Genomic DNA, 15404 nt, shown 5'->3' with positions numbered 1-15404 from the left:
TTATAGAGTCGACTACACCATGCGCTGGTCGTATTGCTCCGCCAAAACGCATTAAAGGGACATGTGCCAGCGCAAAGTTTGAACTAAATTTAAAAATAAAACAACCTGCCGTTTGAATCTGACTTCCAGATACAGATTATAATATCCACATGCACTGTGCTCGTATAGCTCAGCATGCTTCAACAGCTAACATAAATTAAGAGAACGAAAGGAGAGAAATATAGGTCAGTAGAAACCGAAGACGAGGTTTCAACTCGGCTAAGACGTTAGATGCGTGAAAGAAAAAAAAAATTAAGATAAACAATAAATAACGAAAATAAATAAATGGAAAATAAATTTATCGAACCAGGTGATCTGTGCGGGTGAGGAGGAGCTGGGTTAGCATAACAACAATCGTAGGTGCGTGCATTGTTGGGCAGGCTAGTACGTACAGAACTAAAATCCGAGCGCGAAATCAAGACGGAAAGCGAGGCATAGACCGGTCCTGTCCAATCTGGGCTTTGCCTTCGTCTCAGCTTTGCGCTCGGCCTTATATACGTTATACTTGAACAGTTGAGGCATTTTATTCGTTTCTTGGCGCGTAACCGATGCTGCCGTGCGCTGTGCCACTCTGCTTCGCCTGTCGATATAGATTGCGCGGAGTGAACCGGCGGAACGGATCTGCAGGGCCGACCTCTTTCGACGGAGAAGGGAAAGAGGCGCACATTGGCGACGTGTCTCCCATCCGCGCAGTCATCCCAGAGGGAGCTTTGATTTCCGCTTCCCGTAACCCCTTCCTTTTCTCACTTGACATTTGCCGATACCCGCGGGAACGAGTTTTCTCGTCCATCTGCTGGACACGTGGGAAGGCGCGGAAGTCTGTAAGTGCCACGGCAATGAGCTATACGGAGGGGGAGACCGCTTATTTACAGTCGATGCGGTCGCGCCGCACTCTGAGTGAGTGGAGCAGAGGAAACGCAAAGCGACAGAACGATTAGCGCGGGCGCCGCTGGCCGTCGCCGATGCGCCGGATCTTCGAGGGAAGGCGATCTTTATAGAAAAGCACTCGCCCGTATACTGCAATTGTTAATAACTTTTGTGTACTATATCAGAGTATATGGCTTCCTTAAAGACGAAGCCTGTGGATGTCTATTCGTTTAATACACGTTGCATTAGTACATAAAGAGGAAGGACTTAATGAGCACCATGCCCGGCGATACGTATAGCGTTGTTGAAAGGGGAGACGACGCTATTGCCGTAGAGTCTTGCTGGGCTTCTTCTGCTCGGGCGAAGACTATCTCGTAAAGATGCGAAACACGTGTGGTTCATTATATCTGACAACGCAAATATTAGGGGGGGGGGGGGGGGGGGATGCGAAAGGGAGGTACGACATCAGAGAAGAGGAGTAGAGTGATTCGGGGTCTATTCGTGGAATATACCTTCAGGTCGTTGTAGACTATATATGTATATATATACGAGTAAAATAACGCTCTAAATAGGATGTCTCCGATTCCTCCTTAGCCATTTTCTCGCCACAGAAAAATAATACAAGCGTTGCGGCAGTAGTTGACATATATCTATATTTGGGTCAGTGCACTCACGCGCGGGCAGTCTTTCCGCCCACAATTACCGGGCGTCACGCATATCCTGTTCGGGCATCCTGTATAACGCGCGGCTGAGTGGCGGGACCTTGGAAGGCCAGCGCTGGCTGATCGCCCGGGATTAAGCAGTGGCTCCTGCCAAAGGGGAGGAGGGTTTAAGTAAGGCACATAACTGTGTAAAAATCAAGCCGTATTTTCTAAGTTTATAATCGGCAAGAATTTGGTGTTCGTTCCTGTTATCTTTTAGCGACGAGAAAACTTGGCGAGAGAGACTCGTGTTAATTAAAAATTAAATTCTGAGGTGTTACGTGCCAAAACCACGATATGATTATGAGGCACGCCGTAGTGGGGGACTCTGGATTAATTTTGACCACCCGAGGTTCTTACACGCTCACCCAATGCCCGGTGCACGGCGTTTTTGCACTTCGCCCCCATCGGAATGCGGCCGCCGCAACTGGGAAGCACGTGTATTCAGGGGCATTTATAAGATACCGTAATCTCGCAAACAAGTTACGAAAGGATTGCTTCAAGAATATATTTAAACTGCGCGAAGAAGACAAGAGAGAGAGAGAGAGAGAAATAGAAGAGAGGAAAGGCAGGGAGGTTAACCAGACGCACGTCCGGTTTGCTACTCTGCACTGGGGAAAGGTGGTATAGGAATGAAAAGAGAGAGAAAGGAAATAGAGAGAGAGCACAGTTTCGCGCACATTTCAAACTTCGCACGAAATCTACAGACAGTCGCCAAGACCTGTCGACTTGAGGTAGTGCAACAAGGCTTTCGTGGCTTTCTGTGCCATCGACGCATACGGCCATGGTCCAAGGATTTTCATTTCAGAAAATGGTCGAGAGTCCAGCCGGTTCAATACTGTCCGGAGAGCTTCACGCTCGACGTCGAACTGGGGACAAAGACATAAGACATGTTGAATTGTTTCTCTAGTTCCACAAGAGTCGCACATGGGCGTATCCCCAATTCCAATGCGGAACGAGTAGGCCTTTCTAAATGCCACCCCGAGCCAGAGGCGGCACAAGACTGTCGCCTCAGAGCGGGAAATGTTTGATGGCACTTGTAGCTTCAAGGATGGGTCAATTTTGTGGAGATGACACTTCGGGAGGTTAAGAGAAGACCAATATTTGTGTGTCATAGCTTTAGCGACGATATGAAGTTTTCCTGCAGCGTCGGTCCTGGATAAGGAGATTGGGACTGGTTAATTGGCCTTCCAGATGAGCAGACGGGGCGGCTTCGTCGGCGAGGTCATTACCAGCAATGCTGGTATGTCCCGGTAGCCACTGAAATATAATTTCATGCCCTCTAGCGATAGCTTGATGGTGGTCTTCTCTTATCTCATATACCAGCTGCTCATGAGTCCTGTGATAAATGGCAAAATGCAGACTCTGAAGTGCTGCCTTAGAATCACAAAAGATGACCCATTTCTGAGGTGTCTCTTGCAGAAGGTATTGTACAGCAGCACGCAGGGCAGCAAGCTCTGCCGCCGTTGATGTTGTGACGTGTGACAGTTTGAACTTGAGTGTGGTTTTCGTAGCCGGAATGGCAACGGCACCTGAAGAGCTGGTAGATGAGACCGAACCATCGGTATATAGATGTGTATTCGGTCCCCGTAGGTGTCATTCATTAATAGTAGCATTATCTGTTTCAGAGCTATTCTTGGGTGATTGGCCTTCTTCTTTACTCCCGGAATACTTAGGCGCACCTGAGGCTGTTGCAGGCACCACAAGGGGAATGAAGGCCTTGCTGCTGGGGTGTATCCTGATGGATGGCAATCTGGATTGGTGACGATAACTTCAGAAAACGCGGAACGAGGTCTCTGCGAAGGCAAGAACGCCAAGTGATGATCAGGGACGCGGGAAAGACGACGGATATGCGCCCTGAGACAATCCACTGCAACGTATGTTTGGATCGGATGATCTTTGGTGAGGACGATTGTTGCAGGTGTTGCCGCGAGGATGTCCTAAGCAAGTGCGCAATGCTTGGCTCTGTAAGCGAACATTTGACTTGCAAATATTGGACAACACTGGACAAGACAAGACAAGACATGAACAGAAACAGAATAGACGCAGACACAACGCAGTTTAAATGTATTGCTGAATCTATGAACTGTCTAGCCCAACAACATGCCTTGCTTCAAGGCAGTATTTATTATTTTTTTTTCTCTTGCGTGTTTTTTTTTTCTTTTTTTTTTTTTTTACAGTTATCATAAATACGAACACTTGGATTTGCTTCATTTCGGTATGCCAACAAGCTTGCTGGCAACAGTGCGAAAGCTATTATAATTATGTTAGCGGTCATTTGTAACGCATAACAGCCTCCCAGTAACTTTCGCTACGGTATATCTCGAGCAATGCAATCATTACAATAAGACATAAATTTAATATTTGAATTCAAAGGGCGTGCAGATTCCAAATAAGTTGCACGAACGCGTCGTCATGTTCAGCCAGGCCGGAGCCACGGAATATAAAAAGCTTTATTATAATCAGAAGGATGGCTGACAGCAGGCAGCCATTCAGTAGCTAACAGTTATATAGCTGACCACGGTGGTCTAGAATTGTTGTAAGTTCAACACTTCCAGTGAATTTTATTCTTCCTTCTCGTAAACAATGTGTGTCATGGCACAGACGTGTGCGTCTTTGCTTCGTTCTATATCTCTAGTTTCGTGCGCTATTTCCGCAAATCAGGCACTGTTACATTTAGCATGCATTTTTTAAAACGAAAACTGATCAAAGAAACCTTTACGTGAAAGGGCACTTTTCTGTATACCAGTAACATCCTTCCACTCATACACACTTTTAGCTTCTACCGAAGCAAAGTCTGTAAAATAGCTGCGTCCGAAGTGTGGCAGCAGAAATATGACAGTCTGAATTTCGTTATTTTTTCGTATAAGAGCGACCGAACGTATACCCGGCAATATCGTAGATAAAAAAAATTAGATGACCTTTATGCGTTCCAATTAGCGGGTTCTCTGGGAGAAATTGCGTTCAACCCAGTGCTTACGAAACCAGCTTACAGTGCAGAATGCCGTGAAAATCAGGGCCCGAATTCACAAAAACTTCTTACGCTAGAATTTTTCGTAAGAAAGAATTTTAGCCAAACCGGATGCCAGACATGTCATTAGCGAAGGCGGGCAGCCAAAGGCAAAGCGAACTTACCAAAGGAAAGCTCTGTGAATCAGGCCCCAGGTTTTAGTTGGAAGCGAAAGCCGGGTGATAAGAGTTAACGTATAGATGACTGGCTACAGTTGGTGCATTCTCGGAGGCTATATAGTGAGTGAGTGAGTGAGTGAGTGAGTGAGTGAGTGAGTGAGTGAGTGAGTGAGTGAGTGAGTGAGTGAGTGAGTGAGTGAGTGAGTGAGTGAGTGAGTGAGTGAGTGAGTGAGTGAGTGAGTGAGTGAGTGAGTGAGTGAGTGAGTGAGTGAGTGAGTGAAGTGAGTGAGTGAGTGAGTGAGTGAGTGAGTGAGTGAGTGAGTGAGTGAGTGAGTGAGTGAGTGAGTGAGTGAGTGAGTGAGTGAACTTTATTGGGTCCACAATAGACGCGAGTAAACTCGACGTCACCTGGCTAGGCCCACTCGGGGACCATCAGGTCAAACCTGATGGCCCTCTCGCGGGCCCTCTGGACTGCCAGGATTTGAGAGGTCTGATCCTGGGCCTTAATAAGCATTATCATTTCCTCTTGGGTGAAAGGGGGACCGGCAGATGCGCAGCCCCACAGGACATGCTCGAAGTCCGCATAACCACCACACAGGGGGCAGTCCGGGCTTGGGAACCGTTCGGGGTACATTGTGTGCAGTGCTGCAGGGCTTGGGTAAGTGCTGGAGGCTATAGGATAAACTTAAACGCAACAAAAGACAACGGACGAGAAGAAACACACAAGACGGAGCGATAACTTCAACTGGCTTTACTGATCCCACTGCGCAACCTTTGTACAACTAATATAGGAAGTTATATGGAGAAATATTCGAGGAGTTTTTTTGTCTGAAAAGCAGAGGACAATTAGTGGCGTATATAGGCTCTCCTTCACTGGAACTTAGCCGCAAAGAAATGAGATATATCTAGAGAAAGATCAGAGTGAACATGAATTCTCCGATTGACAGAATGTCTGTTTAATGAATGTGTCTCTGTGACGTTGGTTGCGCATTGGGTGACTTCATCAGTTACAAAGATTGCGCAGTGTGATTATTGAACAATTTCGGCACCGAAGTCAATAAGAAAAGTTGTTGTTGTTGTTGTTACAAAACGGATGTGTACTCTCTTTGTTTTCTCTCTCTCTCTTTGTACGAAGCGCCGAGCAAACATAACTTGGTTGGTCGCTTTCTCGCATTTCCTGGAACGCTCCTGAATTCTGTTTTCTAGTAGGACATGTCGCGCAGCCGTCTGAGTATACGAGCAGGTTGAAAAGAAGGCACAATAAAATGTTTTAGTGCCTCTGCGAAGGGAGTAACAATGTGACGGGGGCCTTGGAACTCTTGCACCCTTTCAAGGCACTGCAAGGGCGGGGAGGCAGCATGGACACGAAAATTTCCGCTGCGTCACTCCTTCCGCATGTGATAGCGAATAATTGTGCAGGGAAACGAGGGGGGGGGGGGGGGGCGAATCCAAGGCAAGACGCTGTACACGGTTGTAACGGCCGATGAACGGTGTTTACGCGAGTGCAGAAAGGAGCCATATAGCCATTACATACATATGTATTATACGGCGGGTGCGAGGACGAGCAACAATGCGTGCGTTGGCGGCGACTCGGTTTGGGGCACTCACCCCTATTACGACGTGCGGCGGTGCAGGCGAATAAGTGGCGCAACAACGGGGATGCGGGGGGGGGGGGGGGGTAGGAAGGGGGGGGGGGGGGGGGTTGCGAAGCCGGGGCGCCGCGTAGTATACACGCCATACGCGTCGTAAAAATATCAGCCGCTGCGGCTCCTCAAAGGAGCCGAGATTGACGGAAGCCCACCACCGCTCACTTCGCACCGTCAACACTCTTGTCTCGCGCGCGAAAAAGGGCGTTTATGGGGCGCTCTCTCGGGAGGGGGGCGGCGGTGGTTGCAGTTAGCGTCTTCTTTCTTGGCGCGCGATATTCGGGTTTCTTTTTTTACATCTTTGAATCCTAGGCGTCGCTCACCTGCCGCTGCTATACGGTCGCCAGCTTGGACGAAGGAGCGGCGCTCGCAATCGCCGTGTTTGCGGCCGCGTCGCAACAATTATATTGCCGAGCCCCGGTGTGAATGTGTGTCGGCGCGAGGCCGATTGCAGGCAAATGCTCCGCCCCGACAGCGCCCGGAAGGCCGCGTTGTGTGCTGGCGATTGCACGGGGCCGCCTCGATTGGACGGCGGCTTGCCGCTCCACGCGTGCTGCCGAGGACGGTGGGAAAGGTAGGACGATACGCGGAACTCGCTGCCATATCAGGCGGTCACCCATATGACGTTATATAACGTGCTCGGATGGAAGTCCAGAGAGCGGGAGGGAGGGATGTCCTTTAGCTGCTGCCAGGTCCGGGGGACAATGCATGTTATCGCGATTACCAAGCAGCGGGACTTCATGCTAGTTGAATAATAGCGTCGCACTCGAAACTGCAGCAGTCATAATGGCCCGCAATGATGGTCGATGTTTGTTTTGCTTTACGCTAGGGCGCAATCTTTTTTTTTTTTTTTCTTATCGTAATACTCGTGCGCAAGAGTTCATGTAAACACTGCAATTCTGACTTGGGAGTTGGAATATACATGATGTTTGCTTCGTGTTACTGTCTGTTCTTTCTTTCTTTCTTTCTTTCTTTCTTTCTTTCTTTCTTTCTTTCTTTCTTTCTTTCTTTCTTTCTCTTTGTTTCTGCTACGATCTAATTGTGCTTTTAAGCGATGCAATGTTTTCTTAGATTGACCGAGCCTTTTAACTGGGGGGCACCTAATACGTGTAGCCAGTGCGAGTAATCAACCCGCCACGGTAGCTTAGTGGCTGATGGCGTTGGGCTGCTGAGCTGGAGGCCGCAGCGGCCGTCATTTCGAAGGGGGCAAGAAAAAAAATAATAATTGAAAAAGTAAAAAAAAAACAACAACAGAAGAAACGCTCGTATACTCAGATTCATCATCATCAGCCTATATTTATGTCCACTGCAGGACGAAGTCCTTTCACTGTGATCTCCAATTACCCCTGTCTTGCGCTAGCTGATTCCAGCTTGCGCCTGCAAATTTCCTAACTTCATCACTCCACCTTGTTTTCTGCCGTCCTCGACGGCGCTTCCCTTCTTTTGGTATCCATTCTGTAACTCTAATGGTCCACCGGTTATCCATCCCACGCATTAGATGGCCTGCCCAGCTCCATTTTTTCCTATTAATGTCAACTAGAATATCGGCTGTCCCCGTTTGCTCTCTGATCCACACCACTCTCTTCCTGTCTATTAAATTTAGGCCAATAATTTTTTGTTCCATCGCTCTTTGTGCGGTCCTTAACTTGTTGAGATTCTTTGTTAACCTCCAAGTTTCTGCCCCATATGTTAGCAACGGTAGAATGCAATGATTGTATACTTTTCTTTTCAGCGACAGTGGTAAGTTTCCAGTCAGGATTTGTCAATGCCTGCCGTATGCACTCCAACCCAATTTTATTCTTCTGTAAATTTCTTTCTCATGATCAGGGTCTCCTGTGAGTAATTGACCTAGATAAACGAACTCCTTTACAGACTCTAGAGGCTGCCTGGCGATCCTGAATTCTTCTTCCCTTGCCAAGCTATTGAACATTATCTTTGTCTTCTGCATATTAATCTTCAACCCCATTCGTACACTTTCTCGGTTAAGGTCCTCAATCATTTGCTCTAATTCGTCGCCATTGTTCCTGAATAGGACAATGTCATCTGCAAACCGAAAGTTGCTGAGATATTTGCCGTTGATCCTCACTCCTAAGCCTTCCCAGTCTAAGAGCTTGAATACTTCTTCTTAGCATGCAGTGAATAGCATTGGAGAGATTGTGTCTCCTTGCCTGACCCCTTTCTTGATAGGTATCTTTCTACTTTTCTTTGGAGAACCAAGGTTGCTGTGCAATCATTGTAGATATTTTCCAAGATATTCACGTATGCCTCCTGTACTCCTTTATTACGCAATGCCTCTATAACTGCTGGTATCTCTACTGAATCAAATCACAATTTTCTGCAACACGTTTTCTTCACTTGTCGTCGTCTGAGGTGGAGACAGCTTTTCTTGGGTGGTATTCTTGGGCGATACCTTTCGGAGATCGCCTCATTTTCGCAAAATCTCACGTGACTCGGCACCGAAACCGTCCCCGACAAGTGTTTTTGGCACTGTGCCAAGCTCGTTATCAGCGCCAAGAGCTCTATCGGCCATATACTTCGAGGGTTTGGTGCCGGGACCAGCTGAGTCTCGCGAAAGCGAAACCGTCTCCGTAAGTTATCGCATGAGATCACGTCATCTTCGAGCTTGTCTGAGATTAAATACTTCTTAACTCTTTCCGGTGGCGTGGAGCAGAGGTAGAACACCCGGTTTCTAATCTCAGATTCAGGTGCACGTCATAGAACCCCATCAGGTGAAAATTAATGCGGCGTCCGCCTCATAATCAGATAGGGGTTTTGGTACGTAAAACCCCAGAATTTAAAGTGTGAGTAATCAACAAATGTTTGGGAAGTGCAACGTCACCTGGTCCGAAACTTCGTTCAATAATCCCTCGTTTATAGGCCGAGCCGAACAGCATGTTTTGGGCACCCTAAATTTCTCCAGTAAGTCGCTTGAAAATGGTAAATTAAGTATTATTGCACGACAGTTTTGTCATGGTGCTGCATTTGGTGGAGCATGACGCGAAACAAGGCTTTCCGTGATCTGCTAAGAGCCGTGAACCAAGAACGAAACGAAAAGAGAGGAGATAGGTGACCGTTAATTAAGCACGCGTGCACCGAACGAGCAGTGTGCGAGCATATACTCATGCGGAGGCAGGCCGTCCCGCTTGAGAGCCTATAGTAGCCGGCGTTATCACCGTTTCGTTTATAGCACTCGACAGCATGAGCGTTGCTGATGGCACCCTGTCACTGTTGGCACTCTCATTCTCTTCTCTGCTTCGTTTTTTGTTTTTTTGTTTTTTTGTTTTTAGTGTATAAGCATTTGCACTACGGAGTTAAGATTACTTCTTTGGCGATGAAAGCCAGCATTTGCAGGTTTTCTATAGAGTATATTCGTGTCTTAGCTCAAGGTACCTTTCCAGAAGCGTTCTCAGTGCGTTCATGTGCAGATCTAGGCCCCGAAAGAAAGAATGCCTAGTTGACGGAACGAAAGTTCTAAACATCTAAAATAGGCGAAACCTGTCTGGAGGCTTCAACTCTTTTTCTCCTTCGCCAAAGCGAGAGAGAGATGGAAAAAACGGCGCTGAAGTCAGATATTTCGAGCACTATTCAACAATGTGTAGGGCTCGCTTTTGTCACGCTCGCTTCTCGAAAATCCGCGGGCTCGTGCATTGTCAAATGATGAGAGGAAGATGCGGTGGTGTCCAAGTTGCCTTCGCTGGGCCAAAAGGGCCAAAATGTCGCGCGACGGGTGTGAGGCACCCTGGGTGCCGCGTAATTCAGGTAAGCGAAGAGAAGCACTCGCAAAGGACGCAAGAACCGGGTTTGTGTATAGCATCTGTCGGCTCTTCCGCTAATCCGTGTCACGACACGTGCCCTTTGACGACACCTCGCAGAAAGCAGCGGTGCGCCCGCTAATCCGGAGGGCCCTCCTCACGTGACACGCGACTGGAACGCCGCCGCCTTCGCGCGCCACACGCCCCCCCCCCCCCCCCCCCCCCCCCTGTTCGTCCAGCTGGCACGCGTGCTCCGTTCGTGGCCGCGCTTTTTTTTTCGGAGTCCCCGCGGGAGCAGGACCTTTTGTGCACGGTGCTCCCGAGAAGTTGACTCCTGGGCTGTAATCCGCAAAGGCAATCAGCCGGAGGTGAAATCACTGCGCCCAGTCACTCGGCGCGCGGCTCTTCGGGCCACAGTCAGTAGTTGTGTGCAGCGTGCTGAGAGGCGCGAGTCCACTCGGAGGAGAGGAACGCAACCTCCATGCTGACCGCTCACTCGTTGGTGAAGTGGGTAACACCGACCTAACTGATCCTGTCTAGGTGAGACATCGATAAAAAAAAAAAAAAAAAAAAAAAAAAAAAAAAAAAAAAACATCGCAGCATAGCTTATTATAAACCGCATTGTAGCCGAGTGTGTATAGAACAATGGTTCCTTGTATAGTGATATTTTCTGTTTCTACTGCTGTACTTTGTTCTTTGTCATCGTTTTATTTTAGCCCTTGTGAATTGTCCCCCTGTTCTTTATTTCCTCTTTCCTTCCCTTCTTCCTATCTCCCATTTCTATGTGTGTGTCCCCTTCTTCCTAGAGAAAAGGCAAGCGTTGTGCCCCCTTCCATTGGCAGTTATCAGCCTGCATGCTGCTTGCTTTGTTTTGCTCTCGTTCAAGTGTGTATATGTTTTCAAACCAAATATTAATCATTGCGCGTAAAGTAGAGTAGAGTCTCACATAGCATCTCACCTATACACCGAAGTCCGCGCGATATGCTTGTGAGAAGTTCTACATACCTACAGTTGTCCTTAATACCATTCTTTCCTCTGACGTATGTGGTTGTTATCAGCTTTATTGTTATTTCCTCGTATATTTTACACGCATTTCGCGTTCCGCACCTCCTTCACTGGGCTTCAACTTTGCAACAAACAGCTCTGTTCTCTGAAGTGTAGTTTGTTCCACTGTCTATCACGCAACGACTGCAGAAAGCGATGGTAAATAATAATGTGAATGAATACGTGTGGTTGTCGCCTTAACAAATTGCAATGTTATTGCAATTGTTGAAGTTGTGCTGTTGGATAAAAAAAAAAAAGTTCATAGGGCAAGCACGTAAAAAGTGAACCATGACGCGAAAGATAAGCTCAAGTGGAAATGAAATTTGCTAGCGTGCGCTGTCGGTCTACTTCTTGGAATCTGTTGTACACACGCTACCATCATGAGTAGCATTCTGACCACCATCTAGCCCCAATCGCCACTGTTACTATAACAGTTTAGTGAGTGGCGCCTGGTTTCACGACCCACGTCAGAGTGAAGCACTACTCACAGGTGCCCGGTCACTTGCCACCGTTAACCTTTACGTAACCAGGGAGCCATTGCACCAGTGCTTATCGCGCGGCAAGTGCAGCGAAATCTGGAGCTTAAGCTACGGCGGCATTCTTAATCACTGAGCGTTTCAGCGTTTACAACAGCCCACGGGGGGACGTTCAGCACCTGCAGCGGCGGAGTATAGACAGGGTGTGTAACAGCGGCGCTGAATGCAACTCAGTAAACGCAGGCGCACGCGCTAGCAGTGCAGGCCCTGTAGCCGCACCGCGAGCGGTCGTCTTGGGCATCACGTCCGCGGCGGCGGGGTGTCGCGACCAGGCGATCCTGCCGCCGACGCCAGCGCCCCACGGCGACTTTCCAGGAAACGGATCCCGGGCCTGAATGGCGGCACAAGTCCGGCGGCGAACGTGGACAACCGGGGAGTGGAAGAGAGGTAACGAGGGGGTGGGGTGGCCCCCCGGGGCGCTTGGTGGGGGCCTGTTGCCTGTTGAGCATGTGTCAGTCCATTGCCCCAAAAGTCCATTTCACAGTAATGGCAGTTTGACTGCTCTTCACAGGCGCAGCTTGCGCGATGAAAGGGATCTCTGAGCGCCCGGGAAGGGCCCCATAAATTAACTCCGAGGGGCACCCGGCCGCTTGCTGCCGTTGCTCGGCTGCGCCCCCTCGGCCCCCCTGGCTGCTTGCAGAGGTGCGGGGGCTCGTTTTGTACCTCCACTCGTGTCTGCGTGTGTGTGTGCGCGGATAGCTCCCCCCTGCCCCCCTTTCTGCCTTTTCACCCTGGCTCCAACTGCTCACGGCCGGCAGCGCTCGTTGGAAACGGAGTTTTTGATGAGGCGCCCGACAATGCGTCGCCTCTTTGGTGAACTCTTGAGCGGTCTTGTACAGAGCGAAGGGGGAAAGGCTGTCGAGTCGCGCCAGCGCACTCGAGAGACTTGACTCTCGCTCTCTTTGCCGCCGTCACGTGTGTGTTGCCCCGTTTGCCGTCGAACAGGATGCACGAAGCTTCGTACGCTGCTCCTCTTCGAGAGAACGGTTTTTGCGTCGGGCAGTAGGGCATGCGGTGGGAAGCACTTTTATAGCCTTGTCTCCCACTCGTCACTCCCCCGTTGTGAAGAATGGCCACACTTGCAACCCCCAATCTCCCCACACCAACACCCCTCTGAAACGTTTGCGGTTCCTCGTAATAGGAGCCTGAAGGACGGCATGAATTAACGTGTAGATACAACTATTGCAAGATTTTACTAATTAAGTGTCATGAAGGGGAAAGGTTGCAAGTTGAATTTATTTATTTATTTTGCACCTTCCATATAATTGTAAGTGCTCATTCCAGCCCGGTTACCAAATAAAACGTCAAAGGCAAGTGTCAATAATCACGTCTTGCGCACATTTTGACATTGAAGCGGCGACAGGCGCGGTTTGGCTTTACCATGGTCTGAGGTTCGAGTCCCTATTTGAGAACGAAGGTAACGTTCATCTTGGAGAGACATATGCCATTTCCTGGAGCAAATGAGCAAATCCCGCGACTTTCATTTCGTTAGCTGCATTCAGTATTATAAAAGCTCGGTCATGCTGATATATGCGCGTTTCGATAGGGGCGGAATGCAAAGAACTTAAAGAACCTAAGGGGGTTAAGCCCCCCATTACGTCGTGCCTCATAATCAGATCGTGGTTTCGGCACGTAAAACCCCAGAATTAATTTTTTGGGGGGCTAAACAAAAATTTTCAGCGGACATATAGGCTGCATTGCACTTTCGAAAACGATATTTGTTTAATAGACACTGTCCAGCTATTTCGTCGAGAACAGTGGAGCCACTGTTCACAAAAAAAATTTTAAAAAAAATAGTAGACGTTTTTTTTTTTTTTTTTAATTCTGTAGTAGACTGTCTTTATTCGGGCTGTGAACTTAGGGCCGCACACTTTTTGACAACCATTTCCTGCCCACTTTCTGAAAACAACCCGTCGAGAACTTAATGCGTGGACCAGCAGGCCAAGAAAGAAAGAAACAAAGAAACAAACAAACAAATCCTGGCTTGATAGCAGCTTTTGTCTTCAGACAGTTATACACCTTACGTCGACGAAAGCATCAACCTAGGAAAAGCAGTCTATAAAAATCTAGTCTAAATTCATTTTTGTAAGAAACATACGGCTTATCGACGGTGGTTTATCTTCAGTCAGTTGGCGTGTTTAATTGCGCATTGTGCCATCAAACAAGTTCCAGGGTGCGTGAAGAAGCACGCGTGCCGGAGATTTGAGCACCATAGTTTACACTCCCCTTGCATATGAAAAATGCTATATAGAGTGAACGTAGACTTGACATATATACATGTTACTCAGCAGTATCTATCACGAAAGTCCTACAGGGCCTCAACATGCTTCCCTGCTTATTATATTTTTTGTTCACCTGGTATTAAATGTCTTGTTTGCTCATTAACGAGTGTTTGCATCGCCGTCAGTGAATAATTCACGCTAGTCGGCCTGTATAAGCTTTACTATACATGGCCGAATTTGAAGGGGTCACTTTGAGAAGCCGCAATATCGCGCTTGTTTTTTCGACAGTGGGGTAGAGGCGGGTACATTGGGACTGCATATCAATGACAACAAATTGATGACTCGAGGCCTCAGCAGCAAATAACAGAAGCTTATAACATTCAGAAATGTGGATGCGCATGCAGTGAGCGATGTGGTCAACGGTGAGATTACTCTTTAGTAAAGTCCTATATAATGATATATATATATATATATATATATATAGAGAGAGAGAGAGAGAGAGATAGAGGCATCGGCCTATATTATGGTCACCCCTGCGTGCATCAAAGCGTTCTGGTTGTGTTAACTCTTGGCTCTCCATATCCTGATGCCGCACGGGTCGGAGAGTTGTAGTAGTTTCTCTTCCTGTTAAAAGGTTCGAAAAGACGACAATTTGCGTACGGCCCGTCGAAGCGGAGCAACACGTCGCGTTAAAAGAGCCTGTCTGTTTACGCGCCACGGGTCCCAAGAGATGGACGGTGTTTATCGGGTAACGAGAACTCCTCCGATCGACGTTCGCGGTGTTGGCAGGACACAACCACCGCAGGCCATGGTACGGCACTGCGGCCCCCAAACTCTCCTTAACTCAACAGCTCAGGGTGATTTCGCCCCCCGCCGGGTGCCCGCTGACGTGCCTTGAAGCACCTTCGCCAACCTGATGGGCCCGGCCCTGCAGGAGCAGCCTGTGCACATCCGCCTAATTTCCGGCTGGCATTCATGGCAAGCGCTAGCGACCCTCGTTATATATACGCGTGTGTGGAGGCACGCTCAAGAAGTATTTCTATATATTCTTGCGATTCTGCGGAAACGTAAATTTCACGAGAAGAACACCTCTGTGAGGTGATCACTTATTGGTCCCATAATAAGTTTCGTATATGTTTTTTTACGAAGCGTGATGTCTACCTGCATGCTGAACAAGATTACAGTGCAGCGTGTATTTACTGTAATCAGTACTCGAGCTTCTTCTTAATTTATATATATATATATATATATATATATATATATATATATATATATATATCGTCTGCGCGACTCGCGCGGTGACCGCGTGCTATATATATATAGCACGCGGTCACCGCGCGAGTCGCGCAGACGGGCAATTGCCGATCACATATACCTGTACACGGCATTGCGATTAGTGTCATTGTACCTGCAGTAGAGCACTGCACGGGCCGATTTTTGCGGCCCGGGCCCGGCCCGGGCCCGTTTT

Source organism: Dermacentor silvarum, chromosome 1 (assembly GCF_013339745.2).
Source record: "Dermacentor silvarum isolate Dsil-2018 chromosome 1, BIME_Dsil_1.4, whole genome shotgun sequence".
Classification (NCBI taxonomy): domain Eukaryota; kingdom Metazoa; phylum Arthropoda; class Arachnida; order Ixodida; family Ixodidae; genus Dermacentor; species Dermacentor silvarum.
The sequence above is the reverse complement of the archived record's forward strand: the minus strand, read 5'-3'. Positions refer to the sequence as shown.